Source organism: Schistocerca piceifrons, chromosome 4, assembly GCF_021461385.2.
Source record: "Schistocerca piceifrons isolate TAMUIC-IGC-003096 chromosome 4, iqSchPice1.1, whole genome shotgun sequence".
In the NCBI taxonomy this organism is placed as follows: domain Eukaryota; kingdom Metazoa; phylum Arthropoda; class Insecta; order Orthoptera; family Acrididae; genus Schistocerca; species Schistocerca piceifrons.
The window spans coordinates 375,908,634-375,920,938 of NC_060141.1; positions in this window are offsets into that span (position 1 = coordinate 375,908,634).

Below are 12,305 nucleotides of genomic sequence, written 5' to 3' on the forward strand. Positions count from 1 at the left end.
ATTCCAACAAGCATATATAACAAAGATTGTCTGGGCATTAGTTTGTAACTGAAGACGTTCTTATTCTGTTGTCATCAGGGAGATGGGTTCGAGTCACTAGTCTAGATGCTCAGTTAAACTATGAACCTTTCGTCGATTTCAAAAATCTACTCAGGCTCACAAAAGAAATCTACATTCCAGTGACGATCATAAGCATTGCTGATGGTCAAGGAGAACTTCAGGTCACCGACATGAGCAGCCACAATCGACAAACTACATGCATTGACACAGTGAAACCATTCCAGACATGGCAGCTTAGTGCCATTAACGAAGAATCACGCTCCGCTACCACTACAGAGTAAGCTGCTATCGAACTGCCCATAGGGCCTGGCCTCACTGAGGAACAATACCGGCGAGTGTCAACCAATCTGCGCAATTTTTCAGACAACAATGGAGGCAAGACAGTAAAAGACCACATACACACTGTGAATCGTTCACTAACTAGCCAGTGGTCGTATAGGGTATGCCCACATAAACGATGATTAATCAATTCAGATGATAGGTTCAAAGAAAACTTGAGTTTGATTTCAAACACATACCCAACTCATACGATAATAGTTGGTGGTGACTTTAATTTACCCTCGATATGTTGCCGAAAATACATGTTTAAATCCGGAGGTACGCATAAAATATCATCCAAAATTCTCTGAAAATCATTTCGAGCATTTAGTTTATGAGCCAACACTAATAGTAAATGGTTGTGAAACCACACTTGACCTCTTAGCAACAAATAATCCAGGATTAGTAACGAACATCAAAACCGATTCAGGGATTAGTGAACACAGAGTTGTTGTAACGAGATTGAATATTGTAATCCCTAAATCGTAGAAAAATAAGCAAAAAATATACCTGTTCAAAAAAAGCAGATAAAAATTCGCTTGACGCCTTCCTGAGAGACAATCCCCACTCATTCCAAATTAATAACAAAAGTGTAGACCAGATGTGGCTTAAATTCAAAGAAATAGTATCAGCAGCAAATTGGGAGATTTATACCAAATAAATTAACAAACGACGGAGCTGATCCTCCTTGGCACACAAAAAGGGATAGAGCACTGCTGCAGAAACAACAAAACAAAATGCCTAATTTAAACAGAAGCAAAATCCCCAAGATTGGGTGATCGTTTACAGAAGCGCGAAGTTTAGCGATGAGAGATATCTATAACAGTTTCCAAAACGAAACTTTGTCTCGAAACCTGGCAGAAAATCCAAAGGGATTCTGGTTGTATGTGATGTATGTTAGCGCCAAGAAACTATCAATGCCTTCTCTGTGCGATAGCAATGGAGTTACTATCGAAGACAGTGCTGTCAAAGCAGAGTTACTAAACATAGCATTCCGAAATGCTTTAACAAAAGAAGACGAAATAAATATTCCAGAATTCGAATAGAGAACAGCTGCCAACATGAGTAACGTAGAAATAAATTTCCTCGGAATAGTGAAGCAACTTAAACCACTTAATAAAAGCAAGTCTTCTGGTCCAGACAGTATACTAATTAGGTTCCTTTCAGAGTATGCTGATGCATTAGCTCCATACTTAACAGTCATATACAACTGTTCGCTCGACGAAAGTTCCGTACCCAAAGACTGGAAAGTTGCACAGGTCACACCAATATTCAAGAAAGGTAGTAGGAGTAATCCACTAAATTACAGGCCCATATCGTTAACGTCGATATACAGCAGGATTTCAGAATATTTATTGTGTTCGAACATTACGAATTACCTCGAAGAAAACGGTCTATTGACACTCAGTCAACATGGGTTTAGAAAACATTGTTCTTGTGAAACACAACTAGCTCTTTATTCACATGAAGTGTTGAGTGCTAATGACAAGGGGTTTCAGATCGATTCTATATTTCTGGATTTCTGGAAGGCTTTTGACACTGTACCACACAAGCGTCTCATAGTGAAATTGCGTGCTTATGGAATATCGTCTCAGTTATGTGACTGGATTCGTGATTTCATGTCAGAGAGGTCACAGTTCGTAGTAATTGACAGAAAGTCATCAAGTAAAACAGAACTGATTTCTGGCGTTCCCCAAGGTAGTGTTATAGGCCCTTTGCTGTTCCTTATCTATATAAACGATTTAGGAGACAATTTGAGCAGCTGTCTTCGATTGTTTGCAGATGACGCCGCCGTTTATCTACTAATAAAGTCATAAGAAGATTAAAACCAACTGCAAAACGATTTAGAAAAAATATCTAAATGGTGCGAAAAGTGGGAGTTGACCCTAAATAACGAATAGTGTGAGGTCATCCACATGAGTGCTAAAAGGAACTCATTAAACTTCGGTCACACGATAAATCAGTCCAATCTAAAAGCCGTAAATTCAACTAAATACCTAGGTATTACAATTACGAAGAACTTAAATTGGAAGGAACACACAAAAAATGTTGTGGGGAAGCCTAACCAAAGACTGCATTTTATTGGCAGAACACTTAGAAAATGTAACATACCTACTAAGAAGACTGCCTACACTACGTTGTCCATCCTCTTTTAGAATACTGCTGCATGGAGTGGGATCCTTACCAGATAGGACTGACGGAGTATATTGAAAAAGTTCAAAGAAAGGCAGTACGTTTTGTATTATCGCGAAATATAGGAGAGAGCGTCACAGAAATGATGCAGGATTTGGGCGTTAAAAGAAAGGCGTGTTTCTTTGCGACGGAATCTTCTGACAAAATTCCAATCACCAACTTTCTCCTCCGAATGCTAAAATATTTTGTTGACGACGACCTACATAGGGAGCGACGATCACCACGATAAAATAAGGGAAATCAGAGCTCATACAGAAAGATATAGGTGTTTATTCTTTCCGTGCGCTATACAGGATTGGAATAATAGAGAATTGTGAAGGTGGTTCGATGAACTCTCTGCCAGGCAGTTAAATGTGATTTGCAGAGTATCCATGTAGATGTAGGAGGAAGTGGACGAGAAGTTGCAAGATAGCATCAGTGAAGCTTCAGTGAGTCCTTGATCCTCTCCTGTAGTCTTTGCGAAGAAGAAAGAGTACACACAACTTTTCTGTGTCCACTGCCAATGAATTAATAAAAACATGTGCAAAGAAGTCTACTTGATGGTGTGTGTTGATGATTCCATAGGCTTCTTGAAAGAAGCAAATTATTTTTCAATAAAGATGTGCTACTGACAAATAGAGGCTAACGAGTTGGACAGGGAGGAAACTGCCTTCGTAGCTCCTAATGGCCTCTATGAGTTGTACATTATGTCATTTGGACTTTGTAACACTCCAGCCACTTTTGAACGTATGATGGACAAGCTGTTTGGACATCTTAAATGAAGAACGTGATATCTTATAGCTTTAGTGCCTCAACCAGCGGCTTGTGTTACTTGGGCCTCAAAGTAACTCGGTATGTTTCTCATTTTAGCATCTGTTGTGGAAGGAGGCGCATATGCAAAACTCCAGTGTACTGATGCTGTCTCATTGTTTCTAGAACAACATTAAGTCTTCCCAGTCGCTTATCACGAATTGCAGAACATATCATGACTGAGGTTCGGTGCTTATTATTCTTTATGGCACAATCTTCATTGTATTTTTCTGGGTTTCTTCTAACATGCTGTATATTGTTCATCAAAATTTGAATAGTACATTTGTCATATTATATGAAAATGGAATATTTTTGCAAGGCAAAGAGAAAATTAAAAAAAAAGTACTTACCTCTGGTAGTCTGCAGTAAACTGCCCAGTCCAATTATCGTTTCACCAAACTGAGATTTAGTCTATGTTTATGAATAGATCTGCAACCCAAGTTAGTCCTCTATGATCTGTTCTTGTAGCAATGGAAGCCCTTGTATCAACAAGTTTATTCTTAATGTTGCTATTTGTTGCTGTCCTCTCTTGCAATACTGTCTCTTGCAACTGGTATATGCCACAAGCAGATAGCTTATTTTTTTCTGCCATATATACTATTCCCTTTGAGTGTCAAGGATACTTTGCTATGCAAGATGTTATTAATATTAGCCACTGGAGTTTTTTAAGTCCCACACTTTCGTTGTGAGAGAATGGTTTCAGTCAAGAGGCCTTTATCATGTCTCTTTCTTCTTGGTGAAAGGTCTTTAGCTAATCTAATATTTGAAAACATTTCGTAATTAAGTTAGGTTTCCTAAAATATTAACAATAATCCTGCCCAGAAAATGTTTAAGTGAACTAAAACTATTTTTAATATGTTCCATGAATAAAAATGCTTGTTTAGGGCCAATTTACAATTTAATTTTGAATTACTGCTATCAACAACAGAAAACACTATCTGTATGTCTTTTCTTCTAGAAACACAAATAATACCAACATCTGAATATTAGAAAAATTAAATAACTGTTTTAATGAAATTTCCCTCTACAAGGATACAAGTAGCCATGACAAATACCTACATTTTCTTCAAAAGCTTTTTGACATAGAAATTATGTAATATTATGTCAATTGATCAGTTTCATAAGGGGAGTATGAATAGCCTATCCTGTCATGACCCATTTTCTAAACAACAGCTTCATGCAGCTTAATGAAACGTTTGCAGGTTTTTATACTTCCTTCGTTTATTTACTCCACTTGTTTAGGTGAAGTATACACTATGTGATCAAAAGTATCCGGACGCCTGGCTGAAAATGTCTTACAAGTTCGTGGCGCCCTCCATTTGTAATGCTGGAATTCAGTATGGTGTTGGCCCACCCTTAGCTTTAATGACAGCTTCCACTCTCGCTGGCATACGTTCATCCAGGTGCTGAAAGGTTTCTTGGGGAATGGCAGCCAATTCTTCATGGAGCGCTGCACTGAGGAGAGGTATTGATGTCGGTCAGTGAGGCCTGGCACGAAGTCAGCATTCCAAAACATCCCAAAGGTATTCTATAGGATTCAGGTCAGGACTCTGTGCAGGCCAGTCCATTACAGAGATGTTATTGTCATGTAACCACTCTGCCACAGGCCATGCATTATGAACAGGCGCTCGATCGTGTTGAAATATGCAATCGCCATCCCCGAAACGCTCTTCGACAGTGGGAAGTAAGAAGATGCTTAAAACATCAATGTAGTACTGTGCTGTGATAGTGCCATGCAAAACAACAAGGGATGCAAGCCCCCTACCTGAAAAACATGACTGCACCATAACACCACCGCCTCCGAATTTTACTGTTGGCACTAAAAATGCTGGAAGATGACATTTACTGGGCATTCGCCATACCCACATCCTGCCTTCAGATAAAATAAGGGAAATCAGAGCTCATACAGAAAGATATAGGTGTTTATTCTTTCCGTGCGCTATACAGGATTGGAATAATAGAGAATTGTGAAGGTGGTTCGATGAACTCTCTGCCAGGCAGTTAAATGTGATTTGCAGAGTATCCATGTAGATGTAGGAGGAAGTGGACGAGAAGTTGCAAGATAGCATCAGTGAAGCTTCAGTGAGTCCTTGATCCTCTCCTGTAGTCTTTGCGAAGAAGAAAGAGTACACACAACTTTTCTGTGTCCACTGCCAATGAATTAATAAAAACATGTGCAAAGAAGTCTACTTGATGGTGTGTGTTGATGATTCCATAGGCTTCTTGAAAGAAGCAAATTATTTTTCAATAAAGATGTGCTACTGACAAATAGAGGCTAACGAGTTGGACAGGGAGGAAACTGCCTTCGTAGCTCCTAATGGCCTCTATGAGTTGTACATTATGTCATTTGGACTTTGTAACACTCCAGCCACTTTTGAACGTATGATGGACAAGCTGTTTGGACATCTTAAATGAAGAACGTGATATCTTATAGCTTTAGTGCCTCAACCAGCGGCTTGTGTTACTTGGGCCTCAAAGTAACTCGGTATGTTTCTCATTTTAGCATCTGTTGTGGAAGGAGGCGCATATGCAAAACTCCAGTGTACTGATGCTGTCTCATTGTTTCTAGAACAACATTAAGTCTTCCCAGTCGCTTATCACGAATTGCAGAACATATCATGACTGAGGTTCGGTGCTTATTATTCTTTATGGCACAATCTTCATTGTATTTTTCTGGGTTTCTTCTAACATGCTGTATATTGTTCATCAAAATTTGAATAGTACATTTGTCATATTATATGAAAATGGAATATTTTTGCAAGGCAAAGAGAAAATTAAAAAAAAAGTACTTACCTCTGGTAGTCTGCAGTAAACTGCCCAGTCCAATTATCGTTTCACCAAACTGAGATTTAGTCTATGTTTATGAATAGATCTGCAACCCAAGTTAGTCCTCTATGATCTGTTCTTGTAGCAATGGAAGCCCTTGTATCAACAAGTTTATTCTTAATGTTGCTATTTGTTGCTGTCCTCTCTTGCAATACTGTCTCTTGCAACTGGTATATGCCACAAGCAGATAGCTTATTTTTTTCTGCCATATATACTATTCCCTTTGAGTGTCAAGGATACTTTGCTATGCAAGATGTTATTAATATTAGCCACTGGAGTTTTTTAAGTCCCACACTTTCGTTGTGAGAGAATGGTTTCAGTCAAGAGGCCTTTATCATGTCTCTTTCTTCTTGGTGAAAGGTCTTTAGCTAATCTAATATTTGAAAACATTTCGTAATTAAGTTAGGTTTCCTAAAATATTAACAATAATCCTGCCCAGAAAATGTTTAAGTGAACTAAAACTATTTTTAATATGTTCCATGAATAAAAATGCTTGTTTAGGGCCAATTTACAATTTAATTTTGAATTACTGCTATCAACAACAGAAAACACTATCTGTATGTCTTTTCTTCTAGAAACACAAATAATACCAACATCTGAATATTAGAAAAATTAAATAACTGTTTTAATGAAATTTCCCTCTACAAGGATACAAGTAGTCATGACAAATACCTACATTTTCTTCAAAAGCTTTTTGACATAGAAATTATGTAATATTATGTCAATTGATCAGTTTCATAAGGGGAGTATGAATAGCCTATCCTGTCATGACCCATTTTCTAAACAACAGCTTCATGCAGCTTAATGAAACGTTTGCAGGTTTTTATACTTCCTTCGTTTATTTACTCCACTTGTTTAGGTGAAGTATACACTATGTGATCAAAAGTATCCGGACGCCTGGCTGAAAATGTCTTACAAGTTCGTGGCGCCCTCCATTTGTAATGCTGGAATTCAGTATGGTGTTGGCCCACCCTTAGCTTTAATGACAGCTTCCACTCTCGCTGGCATACGTTCATCCAGGTGCTGAAAGGTTTCTTGGGGAATGGCAGCCAATTCTTCATGGAGCGCTGCACTGAGGAGAGGTATTGATGTCGGTCAGTGAGGCCTGGCACGAAGTCAGCATTCCAAAACATCCCAAAGGTATTCTATAGGATTCAGGTCAGGACTCTGTGCAGGCCAGTCCATTACAGAGATGTTATTGTCATGTAACCACTCTGCCACAGGCCATGCATTATGAACAGGCGCTCGATCGTGTTGAAATATGCAATCGCCATCCCCGAAACGCTCTTCGACAGTGGGAAGTAAGAAGATGCTTAAAACATCAATGTAGTACTGTGCTGTGATAGTGCCATGCAAAACAACAAGGGATGCAAGCCCCCTACCTGAAAAACATGACTGCACCATAACACCACCGCCTCCGAATTTTACTGTTGGCACTAAAAATGCTGGAAGATGACATTTACTGGGCATTCGCCATACCCACATCCTGCCTTCAGATCGCCACATTGTGCACCGTGATTCGTCACTCCACACAACGTTTTTCCACTGTTCAATTGTCCAAATTTTACACTCTTTACAGCAAGTGGGGCACCATTTGGCATTTACCAGTATGATGTGTGGCTTATGAGTAGCAAGTTGACCATAAAATCCAAGTTTTCTCACCTAACTGTCGTCGTACTTGCAGTGGATACTGATGCAGTTTGGAACTCCTGTGTGATGATCTCGATAGATGTCTGCCTATTGCACTTTACGACCCTCTTCAACTGTCGGCAGTCTCTGTCAGTCAACAGACGAGGTAGGCCTTTACGCTTTTGTGCTGTATGTGTCCCTTCATGTTTCCACTTCACTATCACATCGGAAACAGTGGACCTAGGGGTGTTTAGGAGTGTGGAAGTCTCGTGTACAGACATATGACACAAGTGACACCCAATCACCTGACCACATTCGAAGTCCGTGAGTTCCGCGGAGTGCCCCTTCTCCTCTCTCACGATGTATACTGACTTCTGAGGACGCGATATGGAGTACCAGGCAGTAGATTGCAGCACAATACACCAAATGTGAAAAACGTATGTTTTTCTGGGTGTGTCCGCATACTTTTGATCATGTAGTGTATGTTCAGGGAGTTAGGATAGAATTTTTCCTATTATATTTTCTTAATTGCATCTTTCCTTATATTTTTGTGCATTTTGCTGGAAATATACAAGCTATTCTACCATTCTATATGTGTTGTGTAATTAGGGTATTATAAATCAGTTGTAAAAACACAAGAGTCTATCTTCTATAGTTCCTGGGAAAACAAGTCATTTGTCTGAGAAATGATTTTCAGATATAGTAATTACAAATTAATAGAAATTATATTTAACATTTTAATAGGAAAAATACGTCAGCAGTGTAGACTGCATCATATAATACATTATTCAAACGCAGCCTCTTCTTCCTCTTCAAAGATTTTGCCACTTTGGACACATTTTGGCCTTTTAGTACAGCCTTGTCAACTTGCTCCTTGTCCAGTTCCTCCAGTATGCTCGCATATTCTAACCAGTCATCACTCCAAGATCCTCGAAGACTTTCAGTTTACCAGTATTAGCAAACTAAGTCTGATGACATCATCATACTCACCAAGCTTCAATGTATGGTAACTCACAAATACATTTTAGACACTTTTGTTCACACTATATTTTTATATAACTCATTCACATTTTGTATTTTCCCCATTAGACATTTCTTCAATAGATCTGAATTTGCCAAATCTCTATAAACTGGCTTTCCAGCCAACATAACAACCTTAGGTAAAGATTTCTTGTGTGTTTCAGCTGATATACATTTATTTATAATTACACCCCTCATCTCGACGAAAGTTGTGAATTGGTTTGTAATATATTGAATTTTATGGAAATAGGTTTCCCACACAATCTTTTTTTTATCACCTAGGTTATTTTTATGCTTATTACGCCTTGACCACGGTATTCTGATAGCTGATTGATGATATTGTCTAACAAATGACACATAATAGTCTTGCCATCAGACACTAGTGTCTTCAATAGCTCCTGCATCCTCCATTATACCAAGAATATCACATGCACAATGCAGACAAAAATCACAACTATTATGCTGAAAGATGGTTACTTTTTCTGTTCATGACATTTCCCATTGCTCTAGAGGAAGGTGCGTGAAATGATGTAGGCGAGGGCCCAAGCAGGCTGGCTCCAGACACTGTGTACAGGTGCAGACAGGTGGGAGAGTTGTAATACAACAGCAAGTAGGTTCACTGATGGCGGGGGGAAGGGATATGTGTTGTGAGCTGGTCCATCTGCTCGGCCCACTCGAGGTGGCCCCAAACTATGCCATGGCGAGGGCCAAGACAGGGGGAGGGAAATGGGTCCTTCTCATCTGACGACTGCAGTTTACTTGGCCAGGGGTGTGGGTGGAGTATGGCCACGAGGCAGTGGTCATCGATCCTTAGCTGAATGAAGTAGGGAAAGGAAAACAGACCTGTCGCTGTGGAATGATGGGCTGAGTAGAGGGGTGAGGTAGGAATAGGGGAAGATGTGGAATGCTACTGGCAGTTCAGACTAACAGCGTGTATTTCTGCAAAAGAACAGTGGAAACTGTGCCTAATTACCTCTGGTGTACTACAGCAAAATCATGTCAAACTCAAAGTATTTGATATAATACTCAAAAAATACGTAGCATAAAACTATATCATAAAATTCTGGTGGGACTGGGCCCCTCTGCCCCTTATGAACGAACCGTCCCTGGCAGCAAGGTTTCCACTACAATTTAGATAACACCACAGTCTTCTAGGCCTTATGGTTCATGAGATATTAATTTTGAACTGACCATGGTTTATGAAATCCTAAAAATGCCATATGCCACTAATTAAATTAAATTAATATACCTCCAGTCGAACAAATTTAATAAATCGTACAGCAAATCAATCTGCACACTGCAAATAATAATAAATTTTTCAAAAAAAGTAGTCATTTATCTGTCCTTAAGTGGTCATTAATTTGCCCAGGGACTGTAGCTATTTTGAAGTACCTGGTATCTCCACCAAACAATATCACATTGAAACTACAGTCAGCTCCAAATCTAAACCAGGACCTTCAATATAGTACAACATTTACCACTAAAAGCATGTTTATGACACTAATATACTGGCAGAACTATACTGATTTCCTGGACAGAGAGAGCTGCTATTTACACAAACATAAAATTGCATAATTTGCAAAAACTACAAACATATGAAATTTCGAAAACCTACCAGAAAAGATAAGTACTAAATAAAAAATTATTGCTGGTATTCAGATATGAACCGACAACCTGCAGCGAGCCAGTGAGTGACACTAACTGCAAGGTCATATTGCATGCATCATAGGTTGTTGCAATATATCTACACGTTTTTGCCCACCGTTGACAAACAGTATTGCTCTAGCAGTCTCACATGCATCTTCAGTTTCTCTCTTTGTGGATTTAGTTTCTTGTCCACTGTGACAAATACAATAACTCGATTTCCCATAACTAGTATTTCGATACGCACCTAGATTTACAGCAAAAATCCCTCTGCTGTCAAGCTTTGTTACCTCATATTATGTGAACTCCACTACTTTTTAGGATTGCTACAAACTCTGGGACTTTGCATAAATGTTTTGGCAGTTTCATCTGTAGGAGCCATTTTCTAGAATCTTACCCTAATACTTTAGAGTATCGTATAGATGTCATTATCTGAACCAGATGGATAATCGCCTAATCTAGAAAAAAAAGAAAAGAATCTTGTGAGCACTCCACACACAGTCCATCACCTGGACAGCAGCTTCTAATGTGTAGTACAGCCGTGAGACATTTAGGTGGACCCTACAGTTCGCATCCCTATTGCACAAGTCCAGGAAGTCACAGCTTAGCTTTTCACAGAACCTTCAGAGGCTATTATTTAAGCACTCTGCTTCCAGTATGGCCTATCCAATATGTTGAATTAGGCCCCTAGGTGTACAAAGTGATCCCCCCCCCCATCCATTGCTACCATACTGCCTGTACATTTGAACTACCAGTGACTAATAGAACCTTACCCTTTTGTGTTTGGTTGGCTATGGTAGAGGACACAGGCACACAGCAGGTTTCTCATCAGGTACAGTGGCTCTTACTGGCTGACGATCAGTTTCAGTGCGAGACAGCACATTGACCTTAATGGTCAATGGGATGCGGAGGTAATACCCTGAGTTCTTCTTGGTGCCTGTCTCCTTGCGTAACCACAGTCAGAGCGATTTTCAGCTGTTTACAAACAGCAACTGATTCATCCTATGCACGACAACCAATGCAATGCCTGTCTAAACACTAAATAACCGCTCTGAATTAGCATAATTGACATCGTTTCATATTCATGATATGTTACACTGAAAGTTCTGAGTGACTACAAGCATAAAGATTTCAGAAGTGTGCTTGCCTAGGATAATGTGTGGAAACAATGTGTAAGACAAGAAGAAAAACTGTATCCAAGTGGGATGTTAAAACTTAGGAAGGACTGGCCAGACCTGGGGATCAAGATGAAAGGGTAGTAAAATACACACAGATCATTAAGCCAGACATCAACAACAGAGAATGATACAAGAAAAGGATAAAGATTCGCCAGGGATATGAACAAGAGAAGTTGATATTGAAGATCTTTGAAAAAAAAGCAGAAGATTATAAAGGATGGGATGAAAAAATTCATGAAGGAGAAAAAGAAAACGAAATCTACAGATGGGCTAGCTGTAGTCATATGGAGGCCATAATGAAAGAAGAAGGAGATGAATCTGTGGAGGACTGACTGAGAGGTCTTCAGCATGAATCACCCCTATTCCCAGGTCTGTGCAGAGTACAAGCATGGGTCTGTTCCTCCAGTGTCTTATTTGGTTATGGTAGCAATACTGACAGCTTTTGGGTGGCAATGTGTAGCCAGTCTTCACAACTTCCCAGTGTGGACATTGCTGGGAGTGGCAGCCAGTGTGCCTTCCAGCACAGCCCAATATCATGACTTTGACGACTCTTTGTTATGTCCCGACAATGTGAGACACCTTGTCCATGACCACAGACAGCGAGACGATGAAGGCAGCCAGGTCATCACCAGTGACAGTGGCTGCTCT